The following is a 15,607-nucleotide window of genomic DNA, read 5'->3' on the forward strand; positions in this document are numbered from 1 at the left end:
GATATGATCGGGGCGTCACTGTGTAAAGGTATAAGGAGGAAATCAGATCCTAATTAATAGCAATGTATGTGATTATAATGTAGCTCTATTTGTTTTTATAGCTCGGTTTTATAGGCAAAAACATTGACCAAACATACGGTAATCCCGGACAGCATTTAAAATAAGCCTAAGGGCTGCTACAGACTCCGAGTATTCGACGTAGAATATTTGATGTAACATGTCTATTCCCATTCTATTTCAAGTAAAGTTTTTAAACAAAGTTGTAACCAATGTTTGATGACGTAAAATCGATCATATGCTACGTAGAATATCTGGTAGAAATATCGGATTTTATATGAGCAGAACAGGCTATTAACAATAGCCTTAGTCGGAGATCCCTCGGCCCATAGTCTCAAAACTATTAAACAGGTCGTAACAAAATGACCGTGCGTGGCTATTGAAGAACTAGTGAATTCGACCTAACATCATTGGGATTTCTGCCATGAATATACCGGGGCGATGACACTGTGTAAAGGTATAAGGAGGATATCCTATTATATTATATTATTTGGATAACTTAAATTTAAAAGATATGTAAATAGCGCCCTCAATTTGTACACAAATGTAGAGTTAATAGAATAAAAATGACCACAAAAAACAGAAAAACATGAATAATTTGATACAGAAACAAAAATCTATGTTAAAAACTGTTACAAAATATACGTGTATACAGTTTATTAGTGTGATAGCTATTGGTATTATTCAGGTCTAGAATTATTCCATCATCTTTATTCAAGCAATTTAAACATACAAATTTAAAAGAATAAAGAAACCAACAAACATCCAAGACAACTGGGGCCTTTACTGACCACCAGGCATGGCGTGAACGAAATACAAATTACACATACACAATCATTAAAACACCTAAAAAGATACAAAAAAATATAAATATATATTTTTTTTTTAAAAGGTTAACCAACAAATTAATGACATTGATCATCAGGCGACAGATACGCCACCCTGGTAGGCTATCTGAGGATATTGACATTCCACTCTTTTTCATGTCTTGCCTGGAAGATGGAAAAAGAAGACGTGAGAGCCATTTTGGAGATGTCATTCCTCAGATCTTTGTATTTGATGTGCGACTTGGCTACATGCAGGAGGCGGTTAAGACGAGTCTTGTTCGATTTTGTAATTAGACCTCTTGAACCAACCTCGAATGGAATGTAACTGCAATTGTAGCCAGTGTCAGAAATGTCGCCTACCAGGGAAGCATATCTGTCAACCTTAAGCTTGTGAGACTTATCAATGTTCGTTTCAAAAGGCACGGTGAGTTCTAACAGAATGATTTTTTCTCCTCCGGAAACGTTAACACAATATCGGGTTTTTGAACTGTGGGTATGACGTCAGGGGAACCGTCCCCCTGCAGTAAGGTACCCTTCAATGTCCGCCGTGATGAGAACACGTTTATTGAGAAAAAGTTGGCTGTTCTCCAGAGCGGTAATTATGATGCGGATGATGTTGTTATGACGCCAGAGGTACCGATCAAGCATATGGTTGCAGTTGTTCAAGATATTACACAATGTTTTGTTAGAAATATTAATAAATGATAACATCAAACAACCGTGAATTAATAAAAATGTCTGTGATTATATAATGTAGGCCCTATTTGTGTTTTTATAGCTCAGTTTTATAGGCAAAAGCATTGGCCAAACATACAATCCCGGACTGTATTTAAGGGGGTACTACACCCCTGCCCAATTTTGTGCCTATTTTTGCATTTTTCTCAAAAATTATTGCGCATTGGTGACAAGTAAGATATGTATATTATAGGGGCAAGGACTACAACTACTGCACTGGAAATATTTCAGCACAGAAAACAGTTGTGGAGTTACAGTCAAAAATGAGGGGAAACCAATATTTGATCAATAAATCAATAACTACTTGCCTTGAGTTTTCAGTGCAGTAGTTGTAGTTCTTGTCCCTATTATATATGTACATATCTTACCTGTCACCAATGTGCTATAATTTTTGAGAAAAATGCAAAAATAAGCACAACATTGGCCAGGGGTGTACTACCCCCTTAAAATGAGCCCAATTGACTTTCTGTGTGAACTTGGAAGTAAGGTTAAATCGGCCTTCGGGTTTCATTGACCCAACCCCGACAAAAGGCAGACTTCATGGTATTGTGAGCAAAAGGAGGTCAACTGTTGGATATTGTATAGACCTATACAAAACGAAAGATAGTTATCATGGTTTATCCGTGTATAACTAGGCAATGCCTAAAACCATGGTGACAACCCATGCAGAACGGATTTTATCTATACTGCATTTAGTCCTGTATATTCCACAGGTTATGTGTATCAATATCTGACCTGTTTATACGATTTGGCAACAGGACAAATTCCACACTATATGTTGGAGTATATTTCCATTGAAGATGTTGTTTTTCGTTTCGACTAGACTCAAGTGATGTACTGTTGCTGAATAGAATTAGCCCGTAATTAGCATCATAATAATAGCAGGGTGAGTACTTTGTTTCATAGTGGTGTATTGAGACGGTATTCTCATGATTATGTTTCATAACACCTCCATTTCCCTGGAACTTTGGATGCATTAAAATATTGCGTCACATTTTGTGTGTTCATGGTAATTATGAAATTATGCTGAAAGGTGTACGTTCCTTTCACCTGAAATCGGGCGAAATATCATAGCGACTTTTCCAACTTCACTTCGTTATTAACGAAGAGCACTACATTGATAAACCCAATGGTGATACTTTACCAGATAGAGAAAGCATTTCACAACTGAAGCCATACCAAGGTTCTAAATGGGATCTAGAATTAATAGGTTTACATGTTAGGCGCAATAGCAAAGTTGAATTGACCAACACAGAGGAAGCATCAAGGGTTCATTGTCACGGAAAGCTGGCAACGTTAGGATATCCTAAATTGGTTCATACCACGATGCAAAGTGTTACATACCAAGTGTTGTAGGTACTTTACTAGTTATGAGATGTTTAGCATGTAAACACAGTACTGTCATTGATATCAGGAGCAATATACTCTAGCTGACCGAATAACCAGCATCACATGATTGTGTATTAACACTTAAAAGTATGGTACGGTACTACCGTACTGACATCGGGGCTTAGCATGCTTAATGATTGACATTTGTTACATAGGATTTCAAAACATATCAAAATAGTAGTAATATGGCTGGAATAAGTTTCATTATCCAAGGCTAGAGCAAATACTGTACCGTCCAAAAGAATTGTCAATACCAAGTTTTACAAAATGGCATGATGCAAAGGTTGTAGAAATTCAGTGTGCCAGCTTGACGTGGATAGTGCGAGCTGCAGCTAGCTGTACTCCTCTCCTATCTGGGTTGTTGTCGAGTTCCTCCTTGAAGATCATTTAAAACATGTACAACAAACAATCAGCAAACCGTCGGAAGTTCAACATCTCATAATTTGCAATCTAAATCTAGATCCTCGTTAGTCCAAGTATGTATTCATTCATTCATTCATTCGTTCGTTCATTTATTCATCAGGTTGTTTCACCCACTGCTGTGGAAGCCATCCTCCAGCATTTTCCATCTACTTCTGTTCCTAGCCGCTGATGCCCAAGCTGTTGTACTCATAAAGGTGGTGATGTCATCTCTCCAACGTCTTTTTTTTGTCTTCCTCTTCTCCTCTTTCGAGTCCTTGGCTGCCATTCTGTAAGTCTCTTCGTCCACCTGTTATCCTCAGTTCTTGATAAGTGACCTGCCCATACCTTCAGCTTCTGCAAGATATCTTGACTTGGGTTACTTTTCTGATTTCTGTAAGTATGACTCTATCACGCAATAAGAGGCGAAGCATTTTCCTTTCCATAGCCATGATAGCTCTCTGTGTTGTTACCAATTTCTGTTCCATTTCTTTTGTTGTTGACCAAGTCTCTGTACCATAGGTCATAGTTGTTAGTCACTGGTCATTAACTCTTCACCTCATGACAGTGGTATGTTTTATCTGTCAACACTGGGTTCTTTATGCATACCAAAGCGTCTCCATCCTGCCTTTACACGGATTAGGATCTCTTGGTCTGTCCAAGGTACGGTACTTATAGTTGTCAACTTTCTTGCTATGGTGATTTGCTATTGCGATTGTTTCTTTTGTCTCAAATTTTGTCATGAACTGTGTTTTTCCTTTGTGCATTTGCAGTCCAACATGTATACTTTCTTTGCACAAGCTGTGCAGTTGATCTTTCATATCCTTCACCGATGTTGTTGTTAGGGCAATGTCATATACAAATCTAAGATCCGTTAACATCTCTCCGAAAACCTGCTGCTGTGAAAATCGTTGGTGATAATGTATCTCTCTGTCCCACTACTCTTTCTCTCTCTCTCTATTCTCACCTCCTTGGAAACATCATTATCTATGTGTATTTTGGCGATGGCATCTGTGTATATATCGTCACCCTCATAACCAAAGTGCCTAAGTCATTATTACATGTTTCTCATTTGCAATTTTAATTTTCTGAGTAATAAACCCATAATTAATCAAATTTCCAGCCGCATTCTTCATTAACTTATGGAATTCATCTCTTTTAATCATTTCCACAAGTTAATGAAGAATGCGGCTGGAATTTTTTTAATTAATTATGGGTTTATTACTCAGAAAATCAAAATTGTAAATGAGAAACATGTAATAATGACTTAGGCACTTTGGTTATGAGGGTGACGATATCTTCTTGGATGCAGATGTAACTGTCATTTATAACGATCTTCCTCGGTGCATCAAACATATCCTTATACTCTATGGAGTCAAATGCTTTTTGGTAGTCTACAAACATGATAAAACCAAGACAAAAATCGAAGTCATATATAACTCAAATGTATGTCACTCAATTCCATACAGCCTGTAATAATCAATAAAAGGCGGTGTACAGGCATGTAGTCCTATTTCTTCACATGCAAATGTTATGTATTTCCAGGATAACAAATTTGGGCCATTCCAGTCAAAATCCATACAAACCCCTATGGAATAAATGACCTTAATCTCCCACCCATTTATTAAACCCATTTGAAATTCACACTCCCTGTGTAGAAGATTAAGGTCATGTCTTCCATAGGGGGTGTATGGATTTCAACTGGAATAGCCCGAAAAAGAAATGAATAATATCATATTCATCGTTGGTTGGAAGTAATAACGCCAGTGTTGTCTTACATTATGAAATCTAGGTTAAATTATCTAGTCTGTATTTTGTTTTATGTTTTCACGTAGAGATCTTGTTTATTTACTAAACAGTGCAGGATGTAATATTTTCCAGATCTGAATGCAACAGCGAGATATTGATGGGAATTGCTCCTGATCGCTCTGATAAATCTTTAATACCCGTTATATATAGCACCTTATACCAGATCTCGGAGGATTCAAAGCGCTGCAATATTATGTCTAGACCTTTCAATAATCTAATTTAATATCAGTAATAATAATGATGTTGAGATGCTATACTACTAATTTTTTTTATTATTATCATTTTATTTTATTTTATTTTATTTCACTTGATATATGGGCGTTGAAGCTGTTCCTTTGCTTTCCTGTGAGAGCGCTGCACTGCCCCCATTCCTGTCTGTTGTTTGCAAGCTGTTCTGCCTTGTAGATTGGGAGCTGGGAATCCTGTTGTACTTGGTCCTTCCAACGCAGTGGTGGACGGCCTCTCTTGATTGTGTGAAATCCTTGTGATAGATTTGGTTTAGTAATCTGTTGCCAGGCATCCTCCCAACATGGCCAAACTACTTGAGACGTCGTTTGGACACGGCTTATGTTATAGTTGTTGTCATATTAAGCTTATTTCCATCTCTGATCTCAATGATGCACCAAGTATGAAGCGGAGACTTCCAGTTTGTGCTTAACAGATCTTGTGTGGGTCAAAGACTCTGCTCCGTATGTTAAAATTCATATAGTGTGAGGGCATTATAGATCCTGGTCTTTAAAGATCTTGTCAGAATGTAGTTGGACCAGACTGTGTCTTGAGCCGAGCAATGGCCGACGCAGCAAGTCTGGTACATCACAGCAAACGGAGCTACAAATCCGTTACAAAAATATGTTTCGAGCAACTGTTTGATACTGTTGAGTCCTTTTCCTTTTAAAGATTTATTCTTTCAAAATTATAAGCATTAGAGAAATAGTTGCCAAATAGCGTAAGAACTTGAGATTAATCAAACTAAATGTAAAATTATAAGACAAATTACCCCAAGATATCATCCTCAATTTTGCACCAGGTGAAAAAGTTCAAAAGTGTGTATTCCTGGAGAGCAGTGTTCCTTCAGTGGGGAAGATGTGAAGAGAAGACCAGACTTGCTGCGTCGGCCTTTGCTCGACTAAAACAAAGTCTGGTCCAACTACAACCTATAATGCACTTATACTACCAATTGCAGCATATAACACAGAGTCCGACCCACACATGATCTACCAAGTCAAGTTTTTGAGATAAGGTGTCTCCGCTCCATACTTAATGTATCATTAGATAGAATAAGAAATGGGGAGATTCGTGCCAAGCTTATAATAGGACAACAACATAACAGAAGCCGTGTCCAAACGACGTCCCAAGTGGTCTGGCCATATTGGGATGATGCCTTGCAACAGATTACTAAACCAAATCTATCACCAAGATTTCAAACAATCAAGAGAGGCTGTATGTCCACAACTGCGTTCGAAGGACCAAATACAACAGGATTCCCAGCTCCCAATCAGCAAGGCAGAACAGCTTGGAAACAACAAGGAGGCGGCGCTCTCACAGGAAAGCCAAGGAATAGCAAGCTCTGCGGTCAAAGTAAGTAAAAAAGTAGTAGTACAGTGTGGTCCAAACACGACTTTACCCAATTTCAAAGAATAATTTCTCACAGTTGATCTGTTTCAAATTGATGTTTCTTGTCTGAAAGAACATCTTTCTAAGAGTATGTGATGAAAATATCACTGAAAAAGAATATACATAGTTACCAGTAACGCATCAGCGAAACCTCTCGCAGACATGCAACATAAAAAAGGAACAACGAACAAACTCAGGAAATATGCACAGGACAATACGAATACACATCGGACAACTACCAAAAATGTGTACTCGGCAAACTTCGTTTCAAGTTTTCCGCACCACAAAACTTGCCGACAGACTTAACGAACATCGTCTAACACGAAACGCATTTGTTTGGAAGATGAGGAAAAGCATAAAATGATTTTAAAGAACAACAACGGATTTACTAAAATGCCATCCGTTTCTGGTACGTAGGGCCGATCCGGCGATGTGTGACAGGCGCATCAAGTTATGTGTATGCACAAAACCTGCCCATACTGCAGTTACTGTCTATTTGATTTGATTTGATTTGATTTGATTTTATTCGGTATCTCCATATTGCACATACAACAATACAAGGTAAATAGATATAAAATGCATTAAGATAAATACCATATAATACACAAAAAACAAGGCAAGGAGATATCACAGGATAGCCCTTTAAGCCCAAAGGCTTATTTCCGAAGGGGTCCTTTATACATAGAAGGGCAAAAGGCATACATACATATAAAACATACAAAGAAATATATATATACAAGTGAATATTAAAAGTAAAATAAAATCTTTAAACATGATTAAAATCATTAGAAACTAAATTTGGTTAAAAAGATGAGTTTTACAGACTTTTGAAACTTGGTTTATTAGAAATTGATTTGATTGCACTTGGTAAGTTGGCCCAATCCTGAATGGCATTATAATAAAAAGAGCCAGAAGTGATGGTAGTGGATTTTGGAACACGAAAATTTTGAGCACTGTTTCTAGTACTGTATTGGTGCACGTTTGAAACTCTGGTAAAATTTGAACTAAGATAGTCTGGGCCAACTTCATTAAAAATATCAAAAACATGGTTCAACCTGAGTTGTTTAGCCCTATTTTGTATGTTAAGGAAATTAAGATCTTTAAAATCATCTTCTGTAATATGATACATGCAATTCTTATTTAAAATAAATCTGATAACTTTGTTTTGAGCAATTTGTAGGCTTTTACTCATCTGCTTATGTGTGCCAGCATGCCAAGAAGAAATAGAGTAATCAAACAAACAAAGTACAAGAGCAGAGCATAAAATTTTCTTGATATTTTGATCAAGAAACTTCGCCTGTCTGTAAAGAAATTTGAGTCTAGAATTTACTTTTTTTATGACACCAAGACCCATTTCGTCACCATTCAAGCACTGGTCAATAGTAAGGCCTAAGTATTTGACTGAGGGAGTAGCATGAATTGTTTGCCCTTCACACTCAATGGTATAATTTTGCCAATTCTTCAATTTACGTTTTGTTCCAAAAAGAATGAGTTCTGTTTTACCCATGTGGAGAGAAAGTTTGTTATCTATGAGCCATTTGTTACAGCTTTCAAGATTTTTGCTAAGCTGCTGCCCAATTTTCAACGGATCTTTATCAGAAACCAAAAGAGCGCTATCGTCTGCATACTGAAGGAGCATACAATCAACACAGTTGGGCATGTCGTTCACGTAACAAAGGAACAAAATGGGACCCAAGATACTCCCCTGTGGAACTCCGCATGTTAAAGCCATAAAGTTGGAGTCTGAGCCATTAACATTAACAATCTGAGATCTGCAATTCAGATATGACTCAAACCATTTAGTGGAGTTCATTCCCAGAGCAGTAAGCTTTTGACATAAAATAGAGTGATTAACACTGTCGAATGCTTTCTGGATGTCAAGAAGCACCATTCCAGTAAACAGACCAGCACTGATTTGGTTTCTGATATGATCTTGAAGATATATAAGACATGTGTCTGTGGAATATTTACCTCTAAAACCTGACTGAAATTTAAATAAGATGTTATTTTCCGTGAGATACCTGTTAAATTGTACAAACACTGCCTTCTCCAAAATTTTGGAGGCCACAGACAAAATACTAACAGGTCTGTAGTTGCCTACTTCCAACCTGCTCTTCTTTTTATATAATGGTTTGACCTTGGCAATTTTCATTTCACTTGGAAACACTTCAGTCCTGATAGAGAGATTAATAATAGATGTGATTGGAGTTTTAATGACTTCTGCAGCATCTTTCAGAAAACGAGCCGGCAAGCCATCTAAGCCAGTGCTTTTATCGATGTTAAGATTGGTTAGCTCATCATAGACAAAGGTCTCACTGACCTCATGGAGATCAAAGGATCCATTCCTGATATGACTGTAATAGCTTTGGAACCTGTTGGAGTTAACATCATAAAGACCACTTGGCTCAGGTAGCTCACCAACAAGTTTGGCAGCAACTCCAGTAAAGAATTTGTTGAAATGATTAGCAACTTCTTTGTTCTCAAAACACTTTTTACCATCAATATCTAAAACCATATTGGTTGAGTCTTTTGTTTTGTTTTGGTACCCAAGCTCTTTGAGATTTTTCCAGAGCTTTTTAGAATCATTTTTATTTGCCTCAATCTTATGCAACATGTACTGTTGTTTAGCAGATCGTATCTCTCTTTGCACTTTATTACGTAACTTACAGTACTCTTTATAATACTCAGACATATGTTTGTTTTTATTAAATTTTGTAAGCAAACAGTCTCTTTCTCTGATGTTATCAATAATCTCACTTGTCATCCATGGTTCAGAGCGTTGTTTAATCCGAACTTCCCTTAGAGGAGCAACATAGTCAAGAGTGTTCAAGAATATGTTACAAAACATGGACCAAGCTCTATCAACATCGTTACATAACAATATTTCAGACCAGTCAGATTCAGACAACTTATCAATGAAAGATTCCTTACTGTAATTCTTTAAAGATCTTACTTTAACTCTTTTATGCTCGTTAAATGTTGGTTTGGATGACTTCCTTGTACAGTATGTGAAAAAGTGATCACTTAACCCAGTTGTTACCACACCATATTGACTGATTACATTGTCATAATTACATATAATGTGATCAAGAGCAGACTTTGTGGTAGGGGTGATTCTAGTTGGGGTATGAATAAGTTGTTTATGTCCAAACAAGTGCAACATGTTAGCATATTTGGTGTATACTCGGTCTTTACGTAAAGCACACATGTTCATATCACCCAAAATAATCACTTCAGAATCAGCAGGCAATTTTGAAAGGACATTCTCAAGATTGTTGATAAATTGTGAATGCTTTTCAGGCCTGTAACAGGAACCAACAATAAAAGGTTTGCATCTTGGTAGCAAAATCTCAGTCCAAATAGCTTCCATTTTGGGAATGTCTAAATCAGGCCTGGGATTAAATGCCAAATCAGAATGAATGTAGATGCAGGTACCGCCGCCATTTCTGTTACGGTCCTTACGGATAACAGAGAAATTAGGAATGTTGATTTCATTATCGGTGACTGAATCATCCAGCCATGTTTCACAGACAGTAATTATTTTGGCTCTAGTATTGGATGCAATCAATTTCAATTCACTCATTTTGGGACAAACAGAACGGGCATTGAGATTGATAATGTGAATACCCTTCTTAGAAAAGGTTTTTAAAACATCGTCAGAGTCAATATTGTTTATTTTAATATTGTTTATTTTACAGTTTCTATCATCTTTCCTTGTGGAGATCCCGGTGTCCTGGCTAACGTTGTTATTTTCAAGCTCAACTTCATTTGGTGAATCTGTGCGGAATCTTATCCTGGGACCTTTTCCTCTATTTTCCTATACACAATGCACAGTGCTCTTACCATTGACGTGTGACCTCTACAACACAGTGTATGTTATAGGTATAGGGCATTGCCTAGTTAACGTCACTGTGTAAAATCTAACCGGCCAATATTTGTTGTACTGTACTCCTTGAAATTCTAGAAAATATAGTCCTGTAACATATCCTAATATTTTAGCTAATTTAGATGTTTGGAAATATTCCACTTTGGTGTTTTAGTAAGGAAGGGCACGGCACGGCCTAAAATTTTCTGTGTAAATCGAATGCATCTTTTACTGACTATCACTCACTTGCTTACCGCTCTCTTCTGAAGGGCATTACAGCTAAACCACTTGACGGATATTTTTTGTACTTGCTGTCAATCAAGAATAATGAATACATTACATGTAGGCTAAAAACTGAGTAGGTGGGGCATCTGCGAATGGTCGTACCTCCCTGATATGTAAATGACAGATAACACCAAAAACAACTCCCATATCCGTCCATAATTTTGGTCAGTGAAGAGCGTCAGGGGATTTGAAGTGGGTGATTATTGATTGGCAAGTGCCATATTTGGGCATAAGTGCAGCCCATCATTCAATGTGGAAGATGGACTAGACCTTATCGATTGATTTTGCTGGAGTAAATTCCTGTTAAAAAGGTTTAAGTACTGCAAAGGTCGAATCATGTTTGCTGTGCAGCATAACTGCACTATGCGACGTAATTAGCGAACATCACCACGAATTTGGTGGATGATAGCAGGACATAAAAAGAACATGAAGAAAATGAAGAAAATGAACATTGACGAACAGCCACGGATTTACTAATACCATCCGTTTCTTGTACGTAGGGCCGATCCGGTAATGTGTGACAGGAGCATTACCTATGATCAATAATTCATGCCGGGAGCCAAATATCATTATATCTGATTAGTGTAGATTGGTATTCCTTTCCCACGAAGACACGAATACGAACACACAGACAAATACGGCGCCATGATGCAAGGTCACGTGAGGTGTCAAAGGTTTTTGTGACTTCAAATACTCACTTGTATTTCATATCTTATACCTGTCATGCATTTCCTTCGCATTATTGACCGTATATAAAGTCCTAAATTTCGCCATTACTATAAAGATATTCCCTTACCAAATTAGAAGATTTCCTTGGAAAAACAAATCACTGCTGCCTGATGGGATCATAGTTGACCCGCTTCCGGCCGTCGTGACCGTGCTAGAGGGCGATTTTTACTCTCTTGAACAGGTTCTATTCGCTAAACTTAGGACACCTTTATGTGGTGACCTCAATCACATGGACCGAGTAAGAGTTGAATTATTCATAACAGATCGATACCATGCCTCACTTTGTTGAGAGCAAGCCAACAAAATTCGTTATAGGTTTGCGTTGCTAATCCAAAAACCGTGAATTTAGCATCATCCCCCTGACATGTCAACGCTTCTGGCATACTCAAATATATTCTGGCTAGCTAACAGTCAGTCATGGTCGTGTGTTTTGAGCTCGCCACCAAAAAAAGGTGGCGACGTTACATTTTGCCAAAGTCGGCTCAAAACAAATGATGATATCTCTGTCAAGCAAGAAGGTATTGTCATGCTTGTGGTCTCATTTTATTGCTAAATAAAATGCACTTTCAACCCTGTAAAAAGAAATACTTGAACTGTTTTAATACTGACACTGTGCTTCATAGAATTCAGAGTGGCGGTGGTGGGGGATGTGGTGGTGGGGGATGTGGTACACACAAACTCTATGGAATTGGTATTTTTAGTGCGTAATCTGCTTCTGTAAAGGCTGTAAATTGGATTTGGACTCTATTTAGCATCTAAAACACTCATGGCCTTACAGCTAAACAATTCTACTAATTGTTTTTAATAATTTATGATTGGTTTAGTCTAGAAAATACAAACTTTTCCATACAAAACTACCCGTTGTCATATTAAACACTGTAGTAAGTAATGCATATGTCTTCAAAATCTAAAAGTTACTGTAAAATTTGAATTACTTATCCTATCATAGTCAAAGTATAGATTTTCTGAAGGGAAATTTGATGAGGAATCTAAATATGTACATATTTTTTCTGTATGGGTAAGGTGGAAAATGTTTAGGTTCAAAATATGTTGAATTGTAAAAAAATCTAACATACTTTGGGGCACCCTATATTCCTAGATTACCAAACAGCTGTGATTTTGATTTCTTCCAAAGTCAGTTGGCGCTCCACATCCTCTAACCAAATGAATGTTGTTTACTTCCAGTTTATTACTGTAAGTTGGTAATAAGCTATGCATTGAGTGACCCATTTTTTATCAAAATCTTTTTTATTCCACCCTGTATAACTTGCAGGTCACCCTGTATAATGAGTTGAAATGTATATATTTGAATTGCTTATGCCTTCAGCTTTCCAAAAATGTATACTTTTGCTAATTTAGGGTTGATGATTGTCGATGTCGAGATAATCTAATTAGAAACCCGGTTGGTGTAAAAATTCATAATATTTGTCATGTAACGCTAAGGGTGGCGAGTTCAGGACACACGGCCTCATGGGAAAGCCTCGGGACGAGCAGTTGCGTAATAGGAGTGGGTCAGAGTGGTACCAGCTTTACCTGGCTAGCCAGCTACATCTACCAGGCAAAAATTGATTTTAAAAAAACTACAAAAATTGCCTTTTTTACCCCGTTAAACACCCTTTTATCCGTACGCCGTCAGCTCCTAAAGACCCACCATCTCCCGAATTCCGGGGGAGCATACCTTTAAAAAAAATTATGATTTGCTGAGGTAAAAAATGTCAAACAACGCCTAATTGTGTGGTTCTAACGCTTGACTTTAAATAACAATCTCAGAAACTCAAGAGGGAACACGCCCCTTTAACGTGCAGCCCGTTTGGGCACTGATGAGGCAAAAGTAAAACATTCCATCGTCTGCGGGCTGAGCCGGTCTTGTTTTCCTTAAAATAGGCCCTGATCGCACGTGTGTCATAAGTTACCACGACTGCGGGGTCACAACTTGACTTCCTATTGGAACAAGAATCTGTGTCGACAATTATTATTAGTTTTCAGTATGGAAGAATTAAGACACAACTTACTTCCGTGTACGATCCAGCTCTGATCGAAGCTTGCAATGAATTATTAAGTGTGGTTTACTGGTTTTCAAGCTAACGGAAGAGGTGAAAAGACCGCGTAAAAGGCGATACAATGTGAGTAAGGATCATTATTGTTTTACTACCATTTAGGCCTATACTTGTTATTCTTTATATGCTGAATTTAAACAGAAACATTGACTTCAATTATGTACCGGGAAATGTGTATACGTTTAAAGCCATATTAATAATGTAGGCCTACGATTTAAGTCAAAATTTGATTTTGTTATTCTAATCTGCTTCATACCCACAACTGAAATAATATTAGAAATAACTTAAAGGGAGTCTCCGGCAATCATAACATTATGCCTTATATGTTAGAAAAATAATTATCAAGCACGAATCACATAAACAAACTAAAATTGACCATAAAAACAGTCGGCTCTCAACACGCAATATTCAAAATCCCGCGCCGAAATTGTCTAAGTGCAATGACGTAATGGTTGTTTGTGCTCAATTGTCGTCAACCTTCATTGTATTACTGGGACGTCATTGCACTCGACAATTTCGGCGCCCGGGAATTTTGAATATCGCGTGTAGAGAAACGGATGTTTTTATTCGTTTTTGTGGTCACTTTGAATTTGTTTCCTTTATGAATTACATATAAGGCATAATGTTGTGATTGCGGATTTTGTACGGTATGTGAAAGAAACCCACTGGCTTTTTATTGGGTTTTTCCTATGGGATAGGCATACTTTAACCTGTAATAGTACTTTATGTCGATTGTTTTGTTTGCCTATATACGATATAATCTTCATTAAAATTGAAAAAGAATAGAAATATGTTGAATTTACGATACTTGTTGCATCGAATATTCGATGTCGAATAAAAAGTATGAATCGACAAATCTACAATGTTCTTTTTATTTTCATTTTATGTTCAGAGAATCCAGCAAAAAATATTGCAGTATTACTTATTCTAAAAATCTTATTTGGTTGTAAATTTGCCTCTGGGCTTTGATGTTTTTATTTGATTTTCTAGTATGTTTAAATTATGTCATGCTTCTGTACGATATTGTATTTTTCATCTTATAATGTTGTTAACTGAAATAAAATCAACCAATCAATCAATCAATCAATCAAACAATCAATGCCTCTTCACATTTTGCTGGTAATCTTCCCTTTATTGCGCTTTTTTTTTATTCTGTTAACATTATTGAGTCTATAGAGAACATCAACCTTTTACATAATAATATTTTGTGATAAACCTCTGATATTTGATGTCCTATACAAGACAATATATACAGGAAAAATAAACAACGCACCTATATAAATCATAAATGATAAAGATTTTAACAATTGGTTAAACAAAATTTTACATGTAGGATCCTTAAGGGATCTAAAATGAGCGTTTATTGCGTTTCGACAGTATTTTTTGTGGGACATGAGAGCACCTCGGACCTATCGAATTGCATTCTGAATACGAAGCATGTCTTTCTGATATCAAATAATTTTCATTTTTGAAAATCACAATATAATCCAATTTTTTTGACAAAATATAAAAATTTGATATTTTTCAAATTTTTGATATATAACAGTCCTCGAAGTAAATTATATAAATCTAATGATATATTCTTAAAGTGTATGTAGCAGGGAGGAAAAGCCGAAGGTCAATTGAAAATGTTGACCTTTCATATTGAAGATATGGATTTTTTTTCCAAAAAGACCTAATTTTTTTTTTTGGTGTTTTGGGAAAAAATCCATATCTTCAATACGAAAGGTCAAAATTTTCAATTGATCGTCGGCTTTTCATCCCACCTACATACACTTTAAGTATAAATCATCAGATTTATAAAGTTTACTTCAAGTACTGTTAAATATCAAAAATATCAA

The 15,607-nt window shown here is 36.7% G+C and overlaps 1 protein-coding gene across 2 annotated transcripts in view; it reads left to right on the forward strand.

Moving 5' to 3' along the window:
• Positions 1-2,336: 2,336 nt before the first annotated feature.
• Positions 2,337-15,607, forward strand: part of LOC140156742 (carbohydrate sulfotransferase 11-like) — a 29,344-nt gene continuing 16,073 nt past the window's right edge. The window contains exon 1 of one of the 2 annotated variants that reach the window (XM_072179692.1): positions 2,337-2,505. The gene's annotated coding sequence lies outside the window, so the exon portion shown is untranslated. Of the gene's footprint in view, positions 2,506-13,606; positions 13,833-15,607 lie in introns of those variants that run through there. The other variant, XM_072179690.1, reaches the window with a different exon arrangement.

Source organism: Amphiura filiformis, chromosome 7 (genome assembly GCF_039555335.1).
Source record: "Amphiura filiformis chromosome 7, Afil_fr2py, whole genome shotgun sequence".
Taxonomy (NCBI): domain Eukaryota; kingdom Metazoa; phylum Echinodermata; class Ophiuroidea; order Amphilepidida; family Amphiuridae; genus Amphiura; species Amphiura filiformis.